This window comes from Dromiciops gliroides, chromosome X (assembly GCF_019393635.1).
Source record: "Dromiciops gliroides isolate mDroGli1 chromosome X, mDroGli1.pri, whole genome shotgun sequence".
NCBI classification, from domain to species: domain Eukaryota; kingdom Metazoa; phylum Chordata; class Mammalia; order Microbiotheria; family Microbiotheriidae; genus Dromiciops; species Dromiciops gliroides.
In genome coordinates, this window is record NC_057867.1 from 8,284,394 (window position 1) to 8,301,806 (window position 17,413).

At 42.7% G+C, this 17,413-nt stretch overlaps 1 pseudogene; it reads left to right on the forward strand.

The window, feature by feature from the left end:
- The first annotated feature begins 648 nt into the window (after positions 1–648).
- LOC122733862 lies at positions 649–16,666 on the forward strand (annotated as a pseudogene).
- Positions 16,667–17,413: the final 747 nt, after the last annotated feature.

The window sequence follows — 17,413 nt, forward strand, 5'->3', positions numbered from 1 at the left end:
TCCCAAAAGGCAGAGGTTGTCTTGTTTTTGTCTTTGCCTGTACAGGGCCCAGCACAGTCCCTAGTACGCTTCCTGACTGCTGGGTAAATAAAGGAAGCAATGGACTTGCATTAGTTTCTCTCCCTGAATTCTCGATGTGGGGGTGCAGACCTGTGGATGCTCTGCCTGCTGTGCATCAAAAAGGAAGAGCCTGGTAGGCAGGTTCGGATTGGGCACCGGATTTCCCACGAGTGTTCCATCTCTGCCTAGCATCAAGCATGGATATAACCCAGGGGCTGGGGGACTTCTCAACTACAACAGAGAAGAGCTGGAGGTTGAAAAATGCCCTTCAGAGCCCATGCCCACACTGCAGCCAGCTGCAGCATCATAGATGGGCACTGTCTTTGGAGGCTGCCCAGAGGCTAAGCCACCTTTCCAGCCCATCTACTATGACACTTGCCCTGGTAAGTTGGACCCCAGAGAGAAGGGCCAAATCTTTGCCTGTGGAAGGGTAAGACTATTACTCAGCAGGACTGGCAAAGCCACACGGCACTAAATACCAGTGACCACAAGCCAATGAGGCTGTGTTTGACACTGGGGGCAGGGGTGAGAATGAAGAGCAGCACCAGAAGGCCCAGGAAGTGATCATATGATCGATCACTGGGTGAAATGGAGAATGCAGAGAGTCTCTCTGTGACTGTCTCCAGAAGAGAGGTCTGCTTCGAGGAGGTGAAGAGCAAGCAGACAGCTGCAGGTAGAAACTCTTGGAATCCCTATTGGGCAAGTACCCTGCCAATTTAAAGTCATCACCAGGGCTGAGGCAAATTCCTACTGCAAGCAGTGGCTGAAAGCCACACCAGCAAAGGAGTCCTCTTTCTACTTTTGCCACTGAGATTCAATTGGAGCTGTTTGTTGAGGGAAAGCAAAACAGCTGCATAGGCCATTTCCAGAAAGAGAAAAAGAAATCCTTCTCCCTGATCAGTGCTGGACTAACACATTCCAGGTTCAATCTTAGGCAGCCTGACCCCAAAGAGAATGCCCTACTTCTCGCTTCAGGGAGAAGAGGAAAGAAAGTGAGAAGGACTGGAGCTTGAAATGAGGAAGGGAGGAAGGAAAGAAGGAAACACAGGAAAGATTTATTAAGGACCTACTATGTGCCAGGCACTGTGCTAAGCACTTCACAAGAACCTGGACAAATAAGTGCTGTTATTATTCCCATTTTACAAATGAGAAAACAAAGGTCAAAGATTAAATGAATTGCTTAGAGTCATATAGCTATGAAGTGTCTGAGATGCTGGTCCAGATTCTACCTCTGTGCTGAAAGAAGAGCAGGTTCAAGAAGAATTAAGGAGGCTATAAAAAGAAATGGAAGGGGAAGCTAGGTGTGGCAGTAGATAAAGCACCAGCCCTGGATTCAGGAGGACCTGAGTTTAAATCTGGCCTCAGACACTTGACACTTACTAGCTGTGTGACCCTAGGCAAGTCAATTAACTCCAATTACCTCACCAAAACAAAACAAAAGAAAATGGAACAAGAAGAAGAAAACTCAAGAAAGACAAGGAGAAATATTGGTAACAAGATCAACCAAGCAAGCAATAAACCTTTTGTGTAGCACCTACTATGTACCAGGCACTGTGCTAAGCTCTAGGGAATACAAAAAGTGGCAAAAGGAAGCTCCTCCATTCAAGGACGTTACAATTTGATGGAGGAGACAACAAGCAAACAAATATATACAAAGCAAGCTACTTAAGGGGTAAATAGGGAATGATTACCAGAGAAGAACACTGGGACGAAGGGGGGTAGGGAAGGCTTCCTATACAAGGTGAGATTTGAGTTGGGACTTAAAGGAAGCCAGGGTGATCAGTAGGTAGGAGTGAGGAGGGAGAGCGCCCTAGGCATGGGGGACGGCCAGAGAAAATGCCAAGAGCCAAAGATGGAGGGTCTTGTCTGGTCAGCCAGGAGGCCAGTGTCACTGAACTGAAGAGGAATGCTTGGGGGAGTGAGGTGTAAGAAGACCAGAAAGGGAGGAGGGGGATATGGGAAGATCCCTAACAAGAGGCAAGTGATTGAGCATAAAGCAAATTGAAGGAGTGGACTCGGAGGTGGGGCAAAGTGGGGAAAGAAAGAGGACCTCAGGCTCCTAAATACAGAATTGGAAAAAATCTTAGAGGTCATCTAGCCCAAAGCTTCCCCGCCCCCACACAGTTTCCCAAGTTTTATTCAAATACTGTGAGGCCACAGGGAGACAAGGACAAGGTAAGTATCTCGAATAGGGAGAGGAAAATGGTTATATTTATAGTGAGAAAAAGTAGGTTCTCTCTTCATTATCTTAATCTCCTCCTCAAGGAGGTACATGGGAGGGTTTAGCCTAATTTGGACTTCCTGGGGTCCTAAAACAACCCTTGAGGCAGGTACCTTTCTCCTTGGAGGTGCGTTTTTGGGGTTTACCCCTCAGAAGGTGAACCTAAGGACACATTTGGTCCTTTCGTGCATGTTCCTAAAGACATGCTTAGACTTGTCAGACCCAGAGGGTCTGTTTTTGATATCACTTAAGATCTGGTTTCTAGGTGTCCTGTCATCTAGGAATATTAATAGCTATTAAAGGTTAATGGAAGGGCAAAGGACCCACATATACAAAAATATTTATAGCTGCTCTTTTTGTGGTGACAAGGAATTGGAAATTGAGGGGTTGCCCATCAGTTGGGGAATGGCTGAACAAGTTGTGGTATATGAAGGTAATGGAATTCTATTGTGCTGTAAGAAATGATGAGCAGGAGGAGTTCAGAGAAACCTGGAAGGACTTGCATGAACTGATGATGAGTAAGACGAGCAGAACCAGAAGAACATTGTACACAGTATCATCAACATTATGTGATCAACTGTGATAGACTAGATTCTTCTCACCAATCCAATGGTACAAGAAAGTTCCAAAGGACTCATGATGGAAAAGGCTCTCCAAATCCAGAAAAAAAAACAAACTGGAATATGGATCCTGATTGAACCATACTATTTCTTTTGTTTTGGGGGCTGTTTTTCTATTTTGAGGTTTTTCCTTATTGCTCTAATTCTTCTCTTATAACATGACTAATGCAGAAATATGTTTAATGTTATTTTATATCTATATATATATCTATATATCCTATACCAGATACCTACCTGCTGTCTAGGGGAGGGGGGAGAAAAATTGGAAATTGGAAATATTATATAAACAAATGTTGAAAACTGTTTCTACATGTAACTGGAAAACAATAAAATACTTTTATTAAAAAAGGTTAATGGGCCCTAGTTACAGTCTCTGTTGACGGTGTTGGTTGATAGGGACTCACACCCTCTTGGTTACTCTAGTAACACAAACCTAAGTTTTTCCATTAACCCTTTTAGCTACTATTGATCAAGTCTAGGTTATCTGTTAACCCCTTTTTTGAGCTCATGTAGTCCAAATCTGCTTAAACTGGGGGTCTTGACCCTACATGGAGTCGAATCCCTGAATGCAAGGGTCATGAAAAATTTCACAACAGTAAAAGTGATGTATATCAATTTAAATACCCATATACCTGAGTCACATAAAAAATTTCTCAGGCGAAAAGGGGTTACGAGTAGAAAAAGTTTAAGAAGCCCCTATCTAGTGGATCCCCTCATTTTGAAGAAAATGAAAAGACAGAGAAGTGATTTTGTTCCAAGGTGAAAGAAATGATTGTTTTCCATTATATTAATAATCCATTGTTAATTAGGATCCAGGCCTTTTATTTCCTCCTTCAGGCACCAGCCCCCCCCCCCCTCTTGCAGGTCAGTCAGCCAGCCAGTCTCTGGAGGGTATGGCTGATTGGGGAGACTGCCCTAATCCTCTGGGCACATGCTCCTTCATCTTGGGCAGGACTCTGCCCAACTAAGAAACCTTGATTCTGTTTGAAGTATAAACAGAATCTAATATAGGTAAATTCTTACCCTGAGGGAACAAGTCCATGTCCTTGCACCCCTCCACTGAAGTTTAGGGTGACCCAGCTCATGAAGGAGAAAACCAACCTGAGCGGTCTGGGGGGAGATCAAGCCACATTCTCAGCAGGAGGAGTTGAAGACTTTTAGCCTATCTCCTCATTTAAATGTCTACCCCCTCATCAGGGCTGATTTTCACCCTCAGGGGCAAAGCCTTTTTCAAAGGTATTTAAAGGGTTCACTGTCTCCAAGGTTTTTCTTTTGGTTACTGAGAGAATCCACTGACCGTCAACTTACTTGATTATTAGGTAGCCTAATATGTTTATTATTAATTACCCTCAAACTCTATCTCGTGGGTTTTTCTTCGTCATAAAGGTCAAGGCTTTTGTACAACAGAACTGGGATTGAAACCCAAGTCATCTGATGCTAAACCCAACCTTTTCCCCACCACCTCTCATGGGCGAGGTTATGGGGGAGGAGGAATGTAGCTGCGTACTTGTCGAAACTTAAAAGTAAGCTGAGGGGGCAGCTAGGTGGCGCAGTGGATAGAGCACCAGCCCTGGAGTCAGGAGGACCTGAGTTCAAATCTGACCTCAGACACTTCATACTTACTAGCTGTGTGACCCTGGGCAAGTCACTTAACCCCAATTGCCTCACTAAAAAAAAAAAAAAAATTAAAATAAAAGTAAGCTGAGAGAGTTTTCCACTTATTGAGATCATAATTGGTTGTACAACCTCTAACCAGGTACTTGGGGTTAACATGTGTAAATACCTACCAGTAGTTAAAAAAAAACCCAAGGCTGAAGATTTTAATAAAGAGTAGGGTAAATTGTGCAGTGATTGGCATCTACTAGATGAAGTTTGCTTGCTACCATAGCTGAGTACCAAGTGTATACGGGTGACTTCTTTCCTGGAGGAGAAGGCAGAAAGGATCATAACACCTATTCTCACTCTAGGTTATTAGAGACAAAGGATTTCCTAAAGAAAATAGAAGCAAGACCTCAATGACAGAAAAAAAATCTGCTGTGAAGGGAGGCCTGATCATTGTCTGGATGTTGGAGAGTGGAAGCCCATTCCACAGAGGAGAAGGAATTAGAACTTAAAGGCAGAATAGGAGGGGGCTAGGGAGGTGCTCCTCAGAGGAACCTGCTTGTCTTCCCAAGAATGTTATAATAGTCCCAGAAGCTCTCAAAGAAGAGCTCATCTAGGAAGGATCAAAGGAAAAAGAGAAGTACAACACTCACTGGTAATTCCTTGCTCAGAGCCAATGAGGTAACTGTTTGTGGACCAAATAACAATGTTCGAGAGGTTCCAGGGCAAAACACAGAGCCTCTGAAGACTTATAAAATAGCTGACATCTCCTCACTTCTGGTGATACAAGTAGGCACAAATACCCACTATTATTCAGCCAGGAGGAAGCAGAAAAGTATTGCCAATACTTTTCGGCTTAAGTAAAAAATGGAAGACCATGACAGCACGGTGTGTGTTTTCCTCACCGTTAGCCACTAAAGGTAAGGGATGTAGAGCAAAGCTTCAAATGTAGAATGACACATTGCTGGCTAGAGATGGGATACACCTAACTAAGGCCAGGAAAAATATCTTTTCTGTGTGTCTTACAAATCTAATCAAAAGGGATTTAAATCCAAAAGAATGGGGGAGAAAAGTCAGCTATAAAATCCAAGCTAGATGCCAGAGAGAGGAGATACAACGAAGCAAGAGGAACTCAAAAGTCCTCATGCAAGGAGGCCCATTTGGCCTCTTAGAACGGAGTAGGATGAAACCCATTATGACTAGGGCTCTGGATAGGTATACCTTATGAAAAAAGAAGCAAGATAGATAAAGGGGGTTGGATGTGGCTAGGAGAAGTAACATTATTTAAAAAGGCTCACTAGTGTGGTAGAGAGTATTTGAATGGAGGTCCATGGACAGACAAATACATGTGATGTTGTCTTCAGAATCTACTACACAATTCTCAGACAAAAAGAACCACTAGATGAGAAATTTGGAAAATAAAGGACTCCATTCGTTCAGTCATCTGCCAGAGGTTCAGTCTCTGCTAAAATCAGAGCAGCTCATCCTCAGCCTCAGGGAGCATTTCTTCTTTCCAAAGGTCGAAGGAGTAAAAAGAGGAAATTCCATTCTGCATCTGATTCTTACTCACAGAGAAGAACCAGTCATTACAGGGAAGCGAACACTTTCTCCTAGAACTTGCAACAGAGAAGGAAAGGAAATCTGGGCATATTCTGACAGACACCCTAGAATTTTTCTACTGTTTCCTCCAGGAAGTAAAAAAAAAGAGTTTTCAAAGAGTTCAGGGGGCAAGATAGATGGGGTTTTTTGAAGTGTCATTCTAAAGATGAAGTTACCCCAAGTAGAATGGGAGATTCTCTAGAATGAAATTCTAAAGACACAAAAGAAAGTCATTTCCATGGGAAGGAAACACAGGATCTGTATAAAGCGAGTGATGTAAATGCACAGCAAACTCAGCCAGCCACCCACCCACCAACCCACTCCGATTATTAAAAGAAATGCAGAGATAGAAACAAGGCCAGGTAACAGAGGCTGAACAAGAGCACGGTACAGTCCTTGAAAAATAGCATCCAGAATGCTAAAGCTCAGAAGGAGTCGAGGTGGTGAGTGCAGCCAGGGCCCCAAAGAGAGTTCTTTGTTTGGCTCTGTTGGAAGAACAAGAAAAATCCCCAAAGGGATGAGGCCCTAGGTCCCAATGGGCAGGACAAACTATAACTGATGGCAGAAAGAAAGCACAACTGCTCCATTATTATTATTTCACTTCTGTGTTCTCTGCCAAGGAAAATGACATCTGTACTAGAAATGATAGAATAAAAATGACTAATGGGGAGCTGCCTTTGATGAAATCAGGTTACCTAGGCCAGACGAATGACTTCCATAGGCACTCTAAGAACTGGCAGATGTGATGGCTAAGCTGCCAGTGAGCTTTTGAAAGATCATGGAAAACAAGAGAAGTGCCACAAGATTGAAAAAAGATTGATATTGTCTTAATTTTCAGAAAAGAAAAGTGTGTCTTCAAACTGCAAGCTCATGAGCTTGACTTTGATTCCTGGGAAAATTCCAAAAGAGAGCCTCAAAAAGAAGGTGGGCAAATGTCCAGAAAGGGAAGCTGAGATCACAAAGAGCCAGCAGGGCTTCCTCAAGAACAGGTCCTACCCAGAGTAACCTCATATCCCTTTTTGACAAAACTATGAAACTAGGAGATGAGGGGTGTGCTGTGTTTATAACCCACCTGGACTTTCAGAAAGCTTGTGATAAAACTTCTCATCCCATGAATAAGCCAGAAAGGAGAGACATGGACCAGATTAGAGGTTCCCTTTTTTGTGTCTTGGACCCTGTTGGCAGGCTGGTGGAGTCTACCAACATGTTGAAAGATATATTCTCTCTGGGTTTCCACTGCTCCTTCTTGGTTCTCCTGACTGCTTGTTTTTAGTCTCCTTGGCTGGTTCTTCATCCTAAATGTGTCTTCCAATGCTCTGTCCTGGACTCTCTTCTCTTTCTAAGCTAGCTCCTCTGATGATCTCAGCAGCTTCCATGGCTTCAACTATCTCAATGTAGAAGGTTTCTAGATCTATATATACAGTCCTAATATTTCTTCAGACACAGCTCCAAATGCATTTGGGACATTTTGAACTTGGTTCAGTGAGTAGCACATAATAAGTACTTAATAAATGCATACTGACTGATTTATTCCTCCTCAACATGTCGTTACCTTCTAGAGATACTAGGTAGTACAGTGGAGAGAGCACTGGACTTGGAATCAGGAAAACCTGAGTTCAAATATGAACTCAGATACTTAGTAGTTGTGTGACCTTGGGCAAGTCACTTAACCAGTTTCCTCATCTGTTAAATGGGGATAATAGCACCTACCTCCTAGAGGTGTTTTGAGCATCAAATGAGATAATTTTTGTAAAGCACTTTGTAAACCTTTAAGTGCTATATAAATGCTAGTCATAATTGTTATTTCCTCCAAAACCTGTCTTCTTCTGAATTCCATTATTACAATCGAAAGTACCACCATCCTCCAAGTCATTCGAGTTTACAACCTCAGCATCATATTCAACTCCTCACTCCCATTCATCTACATATTTAATAAGCTGCCCAATTTGGGCATTTTTACCTTCCCAGCGCCTCTTGTATGCATCCTGTCTTTCCATTCACGTGGCCACCAACTGAGTTTGGGCCCTTCTCCCATCTCACTAGGACTCCTGCAACAGACTTCTAATTGAACTCTCTGCCCGAGGTCTCCTTACTAAGTCATCCTGTCCAGATGTCAGCCATAGGCTTGATGTCAGGAAAACACTTCCCTAAAAATAGAGCACTCCAAAATGGAACCGGTCACTTCTGGAATGAGGGTGGTAAGCTCCCCCTTCTTGGAGGTCTTTAAGCAGAGGCTGGAAAACCACTTGGCAGGATTCCTTTCATGTGGAGGTCAGACTAGATGGCCACTGAGGTCCCTTCAAAGGCCCAAATTGTGTGTAATTATGTTTAATTTTACAGCAATATCACAAAAACCAAGAAAGGAGAAGGTCAAATGCTGCAGAGAAGTCAAGAAGGACAAGGATTGAGAAAAGGCAATTAAGAGATTATTGGTAACTTTGAACAGTGTGGTTTCAGTAAAGCTATGAGGTCAAAAGTCAGATTACAATGGTATGAGAAGTGAGAAGAAAGGAAGCAGAGGCAACAACAGTAGACAGCATTGTCTGGAAGTTTAGCTGTGAAAGAGATGAGAAATCTAAGATGATAGCTTGAGGGTCAAGTGAGGAAATTTTAAGGGTGGAAGAGAGCTAAGCATGTTTGTAGAAAGACAGAGAAAAAGCCAGAAAGGAGAGACTGATGATTAGAAAAATGGGACAGTTGTAGGGGCAATCTGCCAGAGGAGATGGGAAAGGATGGGATGAAGGGTCCAAGTGGAGGGGCTTGCCTTGGTGAGTAGGGCCTCCTCTTACCAGAGACTGAAGTAAGAGGTTTTAAGATATAGAGTAGGGAGAAGAGGGAGCTCAGGGCAAGGTGCTTCTATCTTCACAGTAAAAGCATGAGGCAAGGTCTTCTGCTAAGAGCAGGTAGGAGTGGTGTGAATGTCTCCAGGAGAGAAAGTTTAGATGAGCTGTTGTAGAGTGGAGAGTGAGAGAATCAATTAGGGAGAAAGAAAAGGTCTACCTTGCAGGAGTGAGGGCCCAGTCCATTCCAGTTCTGACATTATATGACTCTAGGATAAGTTAAAACTCTATAGAACCAACCAATTAGGCATTCATTAATTACCTACTCAGTCAATAAACATTTATTAAGCACTTACTATGTGCCAGACACTGTGCTAAAACTGAGGCTATAAAAAGAGGCAAAAAGACAATCCGTGCCCTCACAATCTACTGAGGGCGCTAACAGGCAAACAAATGCCTACAAAGAAGCTATACACAGGATAAATATGACTTTATTAACAGAGGGGAGATAGTAGAATCAAGAGGGGTTAGGGAAGGCTTGTTGTAGAAGGTGGGATTTTAGTTGTGAAAGGAAGTCCGGGAGGTCAGTAGTCAGAGCTGAAGAGGCAAAGCGTTTCAGGTATGGAGGATGGCCAGGGATTCAGAATGCCCAGAAGATGTGAGATGAAATATCTTGTTTGTAAAATAGCCAGAAGGCTGTTATCATTTTTTTTTTGGTGAGGCAATTGGGGTTAAGCGACTTGCCCAGGGTCACACAGCTAGTAAGTGTTAAGTGTCTGAGGCCAGATTTGAACTCAGGTCCTCCTGACTCCAGGGCCGGTGCTCTATCCACTGTGCCACCTAGCTGCCCCCAGAAGGCTGTCATCAAAGAGTATGTGTCAGGGAGTAAAGTGTAGGAAAACTGGAAAGGTAAAGTGTGGCTAGGTTATAAAGGGCTTTGAATGCCAAGAAGAGCACTTTGTATTTGATCCCGGAGGCAACAGGGAGCCTGTGGAGTTTAGTGAGTAGGGGGTGACACAGTAGGACCCATACTTTAGGAAAATCACTTTAGTTGGCAGAGCGGAGGATTGACTGGAGTGGGGAAGAGACTGGAGGCAGCCCCACCCCCCAAGTGAAGTGATAGGGGCCTATAACAGCGTGGTGGCAGCGTCAGAAAGAGAAGGTGGCATATGTATGACAGTAGAAAAGTAAAATTGACTGGCCTTGGCAATATGTTAAGATATGGGGACTCAACCATAGTGAGGAATCCAGGATGACTCCTAAGCTGTGAACCTGAGGAACTGGGAGAAAGGTGCTGCTCTACAGTAAGAGGGCAGGATTTGGGGGAAGGAATACCTACTGTATTTTAGGTACTATGCGAAGTACTGAGGACACAATGACAGCCCTGCCATCAAAGAGTTTTCATTCTGTTGGGGAGACAATCTGTAGGGATATAAATATACAGAAAATAAAACGAAGAAATTTTGAGGGTACGGCACTAGTAGATAGCTGGAGGGATCGGGATGGGCCTTATATAAAAGGTGATGCTTGAGCTGAGCTTGGGAGGCAGAGGAGAGGAGGAAGTGCACTCCAGGCCTGGGAATCCACTCATGGAAAGTCACAGAAGCAAGAGATTAAATAAATGCTCTTTGAGGAACCATAAGGAGGCCAGTTTGGCTGGTGGCTGAAGCCAGGCCGCTGAATGCTAACCGGCATGCTTGTACTGCTTGTCACCCTTTCTCCTGAACTCCTCTGGTTGTAGGAAGGCCCATGATGTGTTGGCTTCTCTTTGTACTGTGCCTTCTGGAGCGGAGGGGCAGAGTGCCTCAGAGGTGCACATTATGTCAGCTGAGCCTCAGAACAATCTGGGGAGGGAACCCTGTTTTATAAAGGAGTCACTTGAGACCAGTGAGGTGTCGCTGCTCACACAGCTGCCAAGTGTCTGAGTTGGGAGGGCACCCTTTACTTCCCTGCTTTAGAGTGGGCCCAGGTATTTTGTTTTCTACCACCTCATTAGGTGACAAAACAACCTTTCTTAAAGCAGCAAAGGATGGCTTTAGCTATGTTGGCTGTCATATCACACTTATGACTGTGACTCAAAGAAGTAGGACTAGGAGGAATGTACTTGGTAGTGGGGCTTGTCTAGGTATTTCTTGGCAATGTCTGTTCTATCAAAACAAAACTGTAAAAATGTTGTTAAAAAGTGCTTGAAATATTTAGCTGTATTCATTTATATGCTCTCAACTAGATTGTAAGATCCTTCAACTTCTGTCTTTGTGTCTCTAGCACAGTGTTCTTAGTGCTGTGCCTGGCATATAGTAAACATTAATAAATGCTTATTATAGTTGATCTGCAAAATGCAGTGGATCAAATACTAAGGCATTCAGTCTATTGTTTATATTATAGATAAAGAAGAAAAACACACTAGAGATTCAAGAGACTTCCCTACCTAAGAAATGCTTTAGTAAGTGGACGATGATACTATGGGACCAGTTGGAAAAGGCCCTCACAGAGCAGAAGAGAACAGAAGTGTCTCCAGTTCTACCCACCAGGACAAGACACAATTGGGAGTTGGAGGAAGATTGCAATTCCACAGCACATTGTACTTAGAAGTTCCTGCTGAGGTCCCCTTGCTGTGAGCATCAGGTCTAAGACACTTTTTTTGGGGGGGGGTGCTATTTGTATAATTCATCTTGAGAAGATGAAGAAAACAAATGAACATCTGGAATGTCTCCTCTTCTAGCACAGGTTAAGTATCAGCCCACGTGCCAATGGGAAGGGGGAAGAGGATTTTCAGAGATAGGAAACCCACAGCTGCCCCCAGGCCCTTGTCAAAACTGGCCAGTAAGCAAAATTGGTGTCTGCCGCTACCCTCCCTCTTTTCCACACTCCTGGAATCTCCTCTTCCCTGCCCCCTGGCGTCCCAGTGAACTCAGGCTGGCCTCTAGCAGTCTCAAAACCCTTCTCCACCTGCTGTAGCCTCCTCCTTCCAAATCCCTGGTCTTCACTTCCCAGTCTAGTTTCATTCCTCCAATGCCCTGAGGGCAGCATAAGCACTGACTAACGGTCTGATTAAGTGAATGACCAAGATGCTTAGCCGCCCAGGGGTTTGCAAAGGCTGGTTAACCTAAATAACAAAACAGAAGGGTGATAGGTTTGAGTTTTTACCTGCATGCCTTCATTCTGCTTCCTTCCACTTTCCTCCCAGAAGAAATGAGATCAAGTTGTCACCTCATTTCTGGAAGGATGTTAATGCCAGAATGAAGTGTTATATTGTAATAGAGAAGGTTCCGCGTTTTCCAGTAGTGGGCTACATGATTAAAAACCCGTGTGTGGGGGGTCACATGCAAACTGTTATACTATTTATTATTTTCAGCTTCAATTACAATGATCAATTCACCCAAACCTGCCAATGGAGCACATGATGACAGTTGGTAGCAACGGACAGGTGGTGATGCCCTCCTGGCCTCCTTCAGATGGGCTGGCTAATTTTGCTAAATATCTCAGAGGCCTGAGATTAGGTTGGGCAGACTGCTATAATGGCTGCCTTCGGATCAATTTGTATTAAGGCTAATCCATCACTATCTTGCCTTTATTGACTACATTATACATTTCTTAAAACAAAAACACAGCAAGTCAGGTTAAGTGGCATCTCTTAGAAGAGTCGTTTCTGAATTTTATGGTTAAAACATGCTCGTTTTATAAGATTTGGCTGGCACAGAAACTCTCCCTGATGCTATTCATCAGGAACACTGCACAACGCTCTGTACCATGTCCCTTCTTCAGACCCAAGTGACTGGATACCTCATTTAGTCCACAGCACATCCTCCCAGTGAATGTGAATTGAAAGGTTTAGGAATAAGTTTGAAATAAAGCAATTCTGAAAATAACTGAAAAAGAAGGCGGGGAGGCCCGTGCATGTGGGTCCACAAAATGCTGCAGGTGAGCAGCTTGCATCCATGTCAAAATAGGGAATTCAAAAAGCTTGAATTACTTGTGTTAACGGCTCCGATATAAAAACACCATGCAGAGCAAGTCTTTTTATTTATTTTTTTAAAAAAGATTAATCCGGCCTCCTTTGTTCTTCATGGCCGGGATCCAAGGTAAAGTTCAAACACTAACATGTTAGTCTCATGTTAGTCGGTCTCTTAGTTTGGATATTCTTACAAGCAAGATAAGGCATTCTCATTTCAGTAAACTGAAGGCTTTAGACAGGATTTTAAAAGAAAAGGTGGGGGAGCAAGACTGCTGCCCCTGGATTGGTCACAAAGAAGATGCGCTTTTTAAAAAGGCAAATTGTGAAAGCTACAGCAGTTGATTTCCCATGTATTCCTTACATAACCTAGGGCTCCTACTTCATTGGTACATATAGCAAACTCATTTCTCTCTTTCAAAAGGAACAAAGAAAAGGCAAGGAACAAGTTTATTCCTAGAATAGTGTAACCACAAAGATCTGAAAAGCTCTTTAGGCCTTATCTAATCCATTCCCCTGCCTTCAGGCAGGCCTAGTAAGTGACAATGCAACAGGCATCTGGGATCATATTTACTACAAAAAGAACTGATTTCTTTTTCAAAGCCTTTCCCCTACTTACTCTAGCCAAGTGATTCCTTCAGTTACCTTGATCTTGCTCATTCCCTTAACTTAACAACCTTGACCTCTAACACTCACTATTGGGAAAGTCTGCCTTATGGTTCACACACTCAGTCCTTTGGATTTCCAGTAAACCTGGTTCACAGGATAGGGTGTGGGGAAGAGATGGGGAAAGGGAACGCTGCCAATAAGCCTGCTTTCCCTTTATTAGCAACTCATAGGACTGGAGCAATACACCCACTGCTGTTGGTCTTGGAGTGGCCAGGCATACTGCTTTTCCTGAGACCAGAGGGAGATTATATTGCCTTCTGTCCACATTCCCTCAAAGGACGGGCGGCCCTGGGGGAACAGCTATAATGTACTGACCAGATCATTTAAGGACTCCAGTCTCTGTCATTATGATAATTCGATTTCAATTCTTTTAGTCTGAACTGCCCTGAACTCTTACGTGGATTTAAACTGACATAAAGCCACCCTTCATCTAGACTGACCTTCTACATAGTCCCAGGTCTATAGCAGCCTGCCACCGGCTTACTTCACTGGATGCTCTATTACAGCATGTTCTCCTTTTTATCTGCAGAAACTAGTGGCCGGTGAAATCTCAGATAATCCCAGTCCTGCCACTTACTACTCCCTGTGCTACCCTTGGTTAAGTTCCTGAACTTCTCTAGGTCTGTGTCTTCACTTATAAAATAAAGGAGTGGGACACTGAGAAGACACAAAGGGATGCAATGAGAAAGGAAAATGGGACTTGTTTGAAGAGACCAATGCAGATGTTAAAGGCACTCACTAACCAATTTTCAAAAGAAATGTATAGAAGATGGAAGTTAGGTCAGGTAACAGGTCAAATAAAAGAGAATGGTCTGGTCCTGGAAAAAAAGATAAAGTTAAGAACGGGATGAGGCTTGGTGAAAGAAGCTAAGAACAAAGAAGGGTTTGGGAGGTTTTTATTGTTATTGTTGAAATTTTAAGAGGAGAAAAAGGAGGATTCAAGAAAGGAGAGGCCATTTACATGGAGTTGATGGGATGACAATAACAAAGAACAAAAAGAAGACAGAGCTACTTCATTCTCATTTTGCTTTTTTATGTCTTTGCTGAGGGGTGGTGAGGGCCCCTCTCCTTAGAAACCTTTAAATAGAGGCTGGATGACCATTTGACAGTTAGTTACGTCGGAGTGGGTCTTCTTTTCCTGTACAGATTGGAGTAGGCTGCTGAGATCCCAAGCAACATTCAAATTCTGTGATTTTTTTACTAGAGGACTTCTCAGGTCACCTTTAGTTCTAAATTTATAATCTCATGACTTATCTTCCAGTGTATTTGTGCTGATTGGTCTTTTTTGGGGGGGTTGTTAGTAGAAATTAATTTCAGGATAGAGATCAAAATGGGGTGAACTCCTGAGGTCATTTTAGCCCTATTGTGTTACGGTGACAACACCAAATCCAGGGGGAAAGATTAATCAAATGAGCCTTTCCCATAATTTAACAGTTGTTCTATCTATATAATTAGAGGCATTAACATTTTTCTCTATCTGAACGCAAAAGCTGGGCCAAATTTTCCCTTGAGGTTCTGTCCCTTCCACCTCAAAAAGGAGAGACCACAGATTTGCAGCTAGAAAGGACCTCAGAGGGTCAAGCGAGTCAAACTTCCTTATGTTACAGATGAGGAAACTGAGAAGCAAAGATGAGAATTGATTTAGCGAAGGGATGCAAACGCAGGTTTTATAATTCCAAATTTCATGCTCTTTCTGCTATGCCATAGACCTCTGGTTTTAATTTCCAGGTTTGATATTGTCTGTGTAAAGACTGAGGTTCCATCATCTGAACAATGTACTTTTCCCTCCAATGTTTATAAAAATAACTTAATTAAATGTTCCTAGACATATGTTCCATACGGAAGTCTTGCACATTCCAGAACTCAGTAGCTATAGAAAATCTTTTTTGTCTTTGATCATTCAATAAATTTATTACCACAACTCAGTTTATGACATAAAAAGAAGTATAAACTGTTCTCAGCACTGTTTTCAGTGACCCAAACTCTGCTGCGAATTTGTCATCACAAAGTAGTGTTGAAGTACCAGATTTGAAAAAATAGAGTTGGTGTTGTGGGGGGGGGGAGGTACAGAGGAAGAAAGGGGGGAGGAGAGAAGGGAGAGGGAACAGGATCAAGAGAAAAGAGGGGACAGAGGAGAGGGAAGAGTAATTGAACCTATGGGGGTTGATCAGCTCCCTCATCTGGGGTCTGAGAATAGGGACTCTGGACCTATGAATCTGGGTAGTTAAAAAGGGTTTTAAGATGGCTTGCTTCAATCAATCAATCAATCAACAAACCCATTAAACTTCCTGTCCACTGGGTCTCTGACACCATAGAACAGATGCCCACTAGAAGAAGCTGGAGTCCCCACCTGGTTGTTCACATAGAAAACCTGCTACCATAAAAAATGATGATTAATTTGGAAGAGAATTCACAATAAATGGCCATGAAAACTAAAAAAAAAAATATCATGCATGGCCACGCAGAAAATATATAATATATGGCCATGAAAAGCAACAAGTGGCAAAATATCATTATGATAATTTTAGTTTATTTAACTCATAAATTCATATAAATTCATGGAGCACATCAAATCTGCTCCTGGTGGAGCAAATCTTGACATAGACGAAACGGCAGCAACATTGGGAGCATGGAAATGAAGAATGTATATATGAGATGGAACTGCTCTCATTCAAACAAGATCGAAGAATTGTGTTCAATGAATTATTGTTTGGGGGATCTTAGTGGCATTGAAACCAAGTTATCCCAGAGTAAAAGAAGATTTAGCAGCGAAGGAAGGGTTTTGGATGAGCTAAAGATTGTGCTCAGCAGCTGTCTGAACCAACAGATGACAAAGAAAATGAAGGATCAGCTTATGTGACCTATCAAGATATCCATAGCATTCAGGCTTTCCATTAACAGATTGTTATTGCACTCAAAGCTCCAGAAGAAACCAAATTGCAAGAGCCAATTCCTAAAGACCTAATAAACATACTAAAGAGCTCAAAGCGGCCCATCGATGTTTATTTCTGCAAAGTGGAACAGAATAACCTAAGTACCAAAATATTTGAAGACATGGGGACTACTTTATCTGAAAACAAGTTGACAGTTCATCCCGATCAAGAAGGAAATCTCTAGCAGAGTGAATCAAGTGAAAAACCACCTGGAGTGTCTTCAACACTGAAAGTCTGGAATGATTTTAGCAAATTTTGTCAAGTTGGCTTAATTTCCTCTGTGTGTGTACGTACACACACACCCACCCCAGAGGGTTTCTATGCCCCGTGTGACATCACCATTAAGGCAAATAGTTTAGCAGTCCTTTTGTACACAGTTACATCTTGGAAAATGCCTCAATTTAAATAATTAGGAAAATGTAATTTGGCATTTGTCTAAGTAAAAGTGAGGATGTTCCCGACTGAAAAACCTTAATGAAAACAATCTTTTAGAGCATAAGTTTGTTACTACTAAACCATTTGGATTAATTTGAAGTTGAAGAACACAGTCTGTCATTTACTTCTTTCTTTACAATGAAGAATATATATATGTACCAAGTGAAATCATGCTATGCATCATCATGTGAACACTGCTTGCATTCAGCTGTTGTCATTTGTCCTTCACTCTCAAAGAGGTCCGTGACATCAGTGTGATATCATGATTTTCAGTGAACTGGATTTAAGTGAAGGAGGGATGTGCAAGATCACCAGCCTCACTCTCTCCTCCAGAAAGCCATCTGGGTCAAGTAGCAAGATAGACATCAGGATGACTGGAGATAGCCCTGGATGTTTTAAGACAATCAGGGTTAAGTGACTTGCCCAGGGTCACACAGCTAGTAGATGTCTGAGGTGAGATTTGAACTCACATCCTCCTGACTCCAAAGCTACTTCTTTATCCACTGTGCCACCTAGCTGCCCCCTTGCATTCAGCTATTTTA